Genomic DNA, 6,665 nt, shown 5'->3' on the forward strand with positions numbered 1-6,665 from the left:
CTGCGGCTGCGACTGCGGCCGCGGCGGATCCCCCGGCGCGCGGCTCCGTCCGTGCGGGCGCAGCTCCGCCACGCCTCCCGGCCGGGGCCGCGCACAGGAGCGCGCTCGCCGCGCGCCGCCGCCGCCACCAGGTAATCCCCCCAGGAAGCGTCGGCCATTGGCCGGCGCTCAGCGCCCGATTTGCATGCCAACGGCACCGAGGGCGCCCGGGGGCTGCAGGACCCGGAGCTCACGGCCGCGCACCCCGCCGTCCTCGCGCTGGGAAAGGGAGGACCCCGCGCGCAACGCCCTCTCCCCTTGTCGCTCTGCACCCCCGCGGCGTCTTCGTTGCACACGCCGCAAACAAGCGGCAAACGACGGGACCCCGCGCCCGCTGTCTAGGGTCCATCCAGTTAGCAACTGACCAAAGGAAGCGTGATGAAGCAAGGTAAAAAGTTCACAGCTTTTGAAAAAGGTCGCGTTACAAGGAAAATAACCATCCTTTTTTTTCCCTCTCTCTCTCTCAGTGGCCCCATCTCTTTAGCGGGTCAACCGCCCAGATTTCAGGTTGTGGTGATGGGGCCCAGCTGCTGCCCTACCCTCGAGCATCACCTTAGACCGAGGGAGGCGTAGTTCAGCCGTATGTTCAGGAGAGGTTTGCTTCCGCTTTCCACCTTTTGGACTTTTGAACAGTATATACGTTTCCGTTGGTTCTGTACCTAGAGCGTGCTCAGTTAAGCTTAAGGAAGGCCTTGAGGCTCTCCCAGCCTCTCTCAATGGAAGCTAAGATTTCTCCCCCTCAGAGAGTACTTTTAATTGCTTTCACTTGTCTCCTCCAGAGACTATCATAACAGTACAGTCTGAAAGGCTTTAGTCCCGCTCAAGCAGTCTCTACTGTTCAATTTCCAGGTTCCGTATCTAAAGCAATACAGGTACAGACACCTAACTAGGTACGAGGCAGCTGGGTTATGTCTAGCTGGTACCATCTGCCTGTATTTTGGCTGACCTTAGGGGCTGCCAGAGCATTAGCAGCCACAGACCTCTGAGACCCCCGACAGCCTGCCGCACCTCCAAAGGAATTATCTGTTAAAATAGTATTTTCTTTTACATGTGGCATCATGTAAAAGATACCCGTAGTCACAGGGTAATCACTGCTGCTAGGCATGGGAGGCAGGCGGCTGATGCTCCTGACCTATAAGGGAATCAATCTATTGCTAGAGGCCTCTAGGAATTGGAGCCTGAAGAAGAGGCCTTTCTTCCAGTTTACAGAGCCTGTTGCTTAGGAGCTGCCATGTTGGGGAAATGGTTAGGCTAAGTTCTCATGGTCAGGGAACTCTCTTTTTTGTTTGTTTGTTTGTTTGTTTGTTTTTCATGACAGGCTTTCTCCTTATAGCCCTGGCTGGCCTGGAACTCTCTCTGTAGACCAGGCTGGCCTCAAACTCAAATCCACCTGCCCCTGCGTGCCCAGATTAAAGGCTCGACTCACCACACCCAGTGAAAGTTCAGGGAAACTTTCCTAACGTTGGAACAGAACCCTCTGTGCCTCTGTGAAACATCACTTTAAGTCCACAATTCAAACACACTTTGGGTGCAGATCTTACCACCCGTACCACATGTAATTCATCTGGATGACCAGAGAGGTCTTTGAGCTCCCATTATACCACAGGTCCTAGAACAATGCTTTCTCTTATGTCTGCAATTTAGAGACATCGAGTGTTTTTAGAGATGGAAGGAAAGCAGCCTGTCTCATGAGACATGAAATGATATGAAATCCCAGTCGCGATTCAGGATCACACCAGTGTCTCGGCTCTCTGACTAGTGTCTTCTGCGGTGGCCTCTCTGCCCCTGGCCTCAGAGCAAAGTGAGCAAGGGAGCAGAAATCAGCATGTGTCCAGCGTATGCGTGTGTGAGTTCCAAGTCACTTAACTAAAGATGTTCTCTGTGAAGTTGCACTGGCTTTAAGCGCCTGTATTAAAACTGCCTTTAGAAAGTATGTTTTAAATTAGAGTTCAGTCTTTTATTGAAAAAAAAAATATTATTGAAGAAATATAGCTTTAGAAAGTTACAATATTTTAGGAGGAAATAATTGGAAAAAAAACAACCCTGCTCTAAGAAAAGCTAGTGTGAAAACTGTTACACAGTTTTTCTTTAAAGCAATGATTTCTATAATGTATTTTTTGACATTTTTTTAGTTACATTTTATTAACTTGTATCCCAGCTGTATCCTGCTCCCTCATTCCCTCCCAATCCCACTCCTTTAATGCATTAATAGATAAAATTCATGTGTACTGAAATGTTAAAGTAAAAAACCAAAAACATGCTTTTTGTGCTCTCCCCTCCTCAAAGCCTCTGGTACTGAAGTAGATCAAAAAGACCAGAGAATCTGGGTTAACTCCCCATCCGGGTGGGGCGCTCAGGGTCCCTAGAAGCATGAGGGGACAGGAGCTGTGAGTTAAGTAGGCTCATGGCTGCCAGGCTAGCCACTCTGTGCACTGACGAAGTCGAGTCATCTTCTTTCACCTCAAATATTTCTACCTACAAAGCCCAACTTTCCGTGTGAGGGCACTGAGCCAGCCTTAGCCAAATACAAAAGATCATATCAAGTCACAGTAGCCTATCTGAGGGGCGAATATGGCAGGTCCAGTAAGATGGCTTCATGGGTAAATTCTCTCTGTGCAGGTCCGGCAACCTGAGTTCAATCCCCAAAGGCGGAAGTGGAGAACCAACTCTGCCCTCTGCCCTCTGCCCTCTGCCCTCCACATGTTGGCAGTGGTGCACACCTCAACCCAAATAATAAAATTAAATTAAATTAAAAAAAAAAAAACTCTAGTTCCTAGTGTGAGTGAAGTTTATTTCCCCATTACAATTGTTAGGTTCTTATCAGAAAGGACAAACTTTTGAAAATAAGTATCTTCATCAAACAAAAAAGATTACCGGTATTTATCCCTAAATTCTAGATTCAGCACTGCTCTAGGAATTATTTCATGTTAATCTAACACATTTAATTAATTATATGTTTAAAGACTAGATACAGAAACCATACACAAGATTTATTTACTTATTTAGTGTAATTAGAAAAGTATGCTTTCTTTTAAATGTATATGGGTGTTTTGCCTGCATTTCTGCCTGTGCCCTACTTGGCATGTCTGGTGCCCAAAGAACCCAGAAGAGGGCATTGGAACTGGTGTTACAAACAGTTGTTAGCTGTCATGTGTATGCTTGCAATTAAACCCTGGTCTGTTGGAAAATCAGCCAGTGCTCTTAACTACTGAGCTAATTCCCCAACCCCAAATACTTTTATAATATGTGTTGTGACTTTAAAATATTAAGCCATGTTTTACTTATAAATAGGCTGTCAGTAGTTCTTAGAAACTCAATGTGGCTGTTTTTTTTTTTTTTTTTTTTTTGCCCTAATTTTTCCAAATAAAAGTTATATGAGAAACATATTTATGTGTGCTTTTTACACACACAATAGAACCGTTCTCTTGCCACAGCTGTACAATAAATTCCTTGCTTTGTCTGCATGCGGATTTGACTATTCCCACTTTAGAAAAACAATATCCCTATCTGTTGAACATCTGGGGACTAAGAGTTAATATCAACAGCGTAAACCCAAGAAAGGAGATTCAAAATATAAATGTACTGCTTCATAGAGAAAATTTGAGGAAGAAGAAAAATATGCTGCTTTCTGAAATGTGTAGGTTTCATGGGAGCATTATACAACTTTTGGTATACTAGTCACTTGAATAAGTATTTTTAATATTTTTTTTTGATATATCAAAATGTGAAAACCAAACATCTTAACCCAGTGAATAAAATGCTGAATTAGAAAGCCAGGAAGCTCATCTACTGCTACTCCAAATCTAAGAAATGGCTAATTTTATAGGTAGTGAATGTAAACGGGGAAACAATCGTATTTTACAACTTCCAAGGGGCGCTCTGTCCTTTCCCCCTCCTCTTAGCCCCACTAGCACTGCCCCTTCCCCCAAATAATGCTCAAACTGAGAGCCTCTGTGCCCACTCCTTCCTTAATTCTCTCTCCTTATTTCAGGCATCTTCAACCCTAGCCAGCTAAATCCTGTTACAAAGGGCCCTCCAGGTGTTCAGTTCTCTGGAGCAGGGGAAAACAAGGGCCCACATAAAAGCCTTTATGCAAGCCTGGCTGTTAACCAGAAAGCTGTGCAGGCTCCTGTGGAGGTCAGAACCCTAAGATGGGGAGAGGACTAGAGAGGCAGGGCTCCTTCGTTACTTGTGCGGCAACACACGTTACTGCCATGGGCCCCTGCAAGCATAGTTAGCCGAGCAGGATGGGGACCCTGTGTATGACCCACAGCGCTTTAAACAGACACATAGGCATAGGAAAGAACGAAACAGTGACCCTGGAGGAAAGGATAAACCGGAAGGGACAGTTCCAGGGAAGGATGGTCCCTGTCCTCATAGAAATGACAGGTCACTGTCAACATTAGGCAGGCTGTTAATAAGTGACACTTGCCCAGGTCAGCGTCCCAAGTTACTAAGGAGACAGGAATTGACAGCGTTCTTTCTGGGACGCCTTAGTTCCAAGTTTTGAAGATTAGCTTAGAGACTGAAAGCAACCTGAACAGTCATGTGAAAATATAAATTAACAAGTAAATATGAATGTAACATGGAAAAAGAAAGAGGTTGAGGGCTGGGGATACAGTTTGGTTGGTAGAGTGCTTGTCTGGCCCGTATGAAGTTGGGGGATTTGATCCCCAGCATCCAGTGTGATAACATGTTTATAATCTCAGCCCTCAGGAGGAGGAGGAGGAGGCAGGATCAGAAATTCAAGGTCATCTTCAGCTATGTTACTAGTTCAAGGGCAGCCTAGGATACAGGATATCCTATCTCAAAAATTTAAAGTAGTATAGGAACAGAGAGAGAGAGAGAGAGAGAGAGATGGACAGACAGACATATCACAGCCTAAGTCCTCCAAACTTCACTTAATGCATAGCCTAAATATATATATTTGTTATCTGGGTGTTTATGCAGGATTCTGAAAGTTTTGGGGTTTATATTTGTTCTGCTGGCATTCTGGATGACAATGTCTGGAAAGCAAATAAAATTCCAGCAGAACAACAGTGGCTGATAACAGCTGTCAGCAATCTGGTCACTGCTCATACGTCCTTACCATTTCTGTGTCACCAACCACATCACACACCACTAGACACAGGAGATTGACTCCAGTGCCTAAAATTATCTGACAGTCTAAGGACAACTGAGTTTTAGACGTGAGTTAAATGCTCAAGGTTCATGTCTACTTATGTTTTAGTTGACAGAATATAATTTAGGAAATTTCACAATAGCTTAGGATGAGGACTCGCCACATTCACCCTCATTCTTTCTTCTTGGCTACTTCAGTTCTGTATCCACCACAAAGTACCTGCTGTGTGGCCAGTCTTGGGGTATTAGATGGCTCCCTGCTTAGTGGCAAGCTCTGGTCTCTAAAATCTTTCCAAGCTGTAGGTGGTGGCACAGGTCCATAATCCCAACCCCCAGGAGGTGGAAGTCAAAATGAGGCCAAGCTGGCCTCACAGCTAACACCATGTGGAAGGAAGGGAAGGAAGATGGATCTCAACCCCCCAGGATAAGTAAGTGGGCGGTTAAGAACATGGAGTACATTCAACAGCTCCACTAGCTTGCCAGCTGAGGGCAAGTAAATGGATCTCACCAAAGCTCAGCCTTTCCTCTGTAAAATAAGAATAATCACACCTCCCATAGAAGGTTACATCGAAGACTATATTGGATAGCTGGGTGCGGTGGCACAGGCCTGTAATCCCAGCACTCGGAGGCAGAGGCAGGTGGAGCTCTGTGAGTTTGACTCCAGGCTGATATACAAAGCGAGTCCAGGACAGCCAAAGCTACACAGAGAAACCCTGTCTTAGGGAAAAAAAATTATATTGGATAATCATTGACTTCCCTCTATTGAATTCCTGATAACCCCACCTCCCTCCCAGCTAGTGCCATTCACTGGCAAGGTAGGGATGAATCGTCACAACCCATAGAAGCTTTAGAGGACCACTCTAATCCCATGATGGTCAACCTGTGGGTCTTGACCCATTGGAGGTCACATGTAACCCCTTTCGCAGGGATTACATACTGGATATCCTATATATTAGATATTTACATGACAATTCATAACAGTAGCAAAATTACAGCTATGAAGTAGCAATGAAAATAATTTTATGGTTGGATCACCACAACATGAGGAACTGGACTAAAGGGTCACAGCATCAGAAAGATTGAGAACCACTGCTCTTGTCAGAGCCATTTTCCTCCCACAGTGGACATTACAATATTTTAGAACTAAAGTAGAAGGGCAAGGAGAGCCTTGGGGACCTGAGGGACACTGGAAGAGTTCTGGTCCTGGTGAACAAGAGTGGAAGTCAAGGAACATGTGCCCCGGGCACTTGAGCTGGAGAAAGCTTGCCCTGTCCACCAACCCTGCTGCCCAGTGACATAGAATAAGAACAAGGTTTCTGCAAAAGCCAAATGGGCAGAGTCCTGATCTGTATAAGGAGGTGGCAGACACCACCATTCCAGTGGGGAGCATGCTCAGGGAGACTGCAACCCAGAGACCAGGGCTATACCCTCGAACTCTCCCCCAAAACACACACACACACACACACACACACACACACACACACACACACACACACACACACACA

The 6,665-nt window shown here is 45.6% G+C and overlaps 1 protein-coding gene and 1 long non-coding RNA gene across 3 annotated transcripts in view; one reads left to right on the forward strand and one right to left on the reverse strand.

The window, feature by feature from the left end:
- Shroom3 (shroom family member 3) overlaps positions 1–6,665 on the reverse strand; it is a 275,797-nt gene that overhangs the window by 64,096 nt on the left and 205,036 nt on the right. The gene's annotated exons all lie outside the window — the stretch shown is intronic.
- Positions 182–2,723, forward strand: LOC129667985 (uncharacterized). Its single transcript, XR_008718850.1, has 3 exons — positions 182–427; positions 1,684–1,885; positions 2,659–2,723. It is a non-coding gene; the product is annotated as an uncharacterized LOC129667985 (long non-coding RNA).

The sequence above is a fragment of the Psammomys obesus genome, unplaced genomic scaffold (assembly GCF_907164565.1).
Source record: "Psammomys obesus unplaced genomic scaffold, mPsaObe1.curated_primary_1811, whole genome shotgun sequence".
Taxonomy (NCBI): Eukaryota; Metazoa; Chordata; class Mammalia; order Rodentia; family Muridae; genus Psammomys; species Psammomys obesus.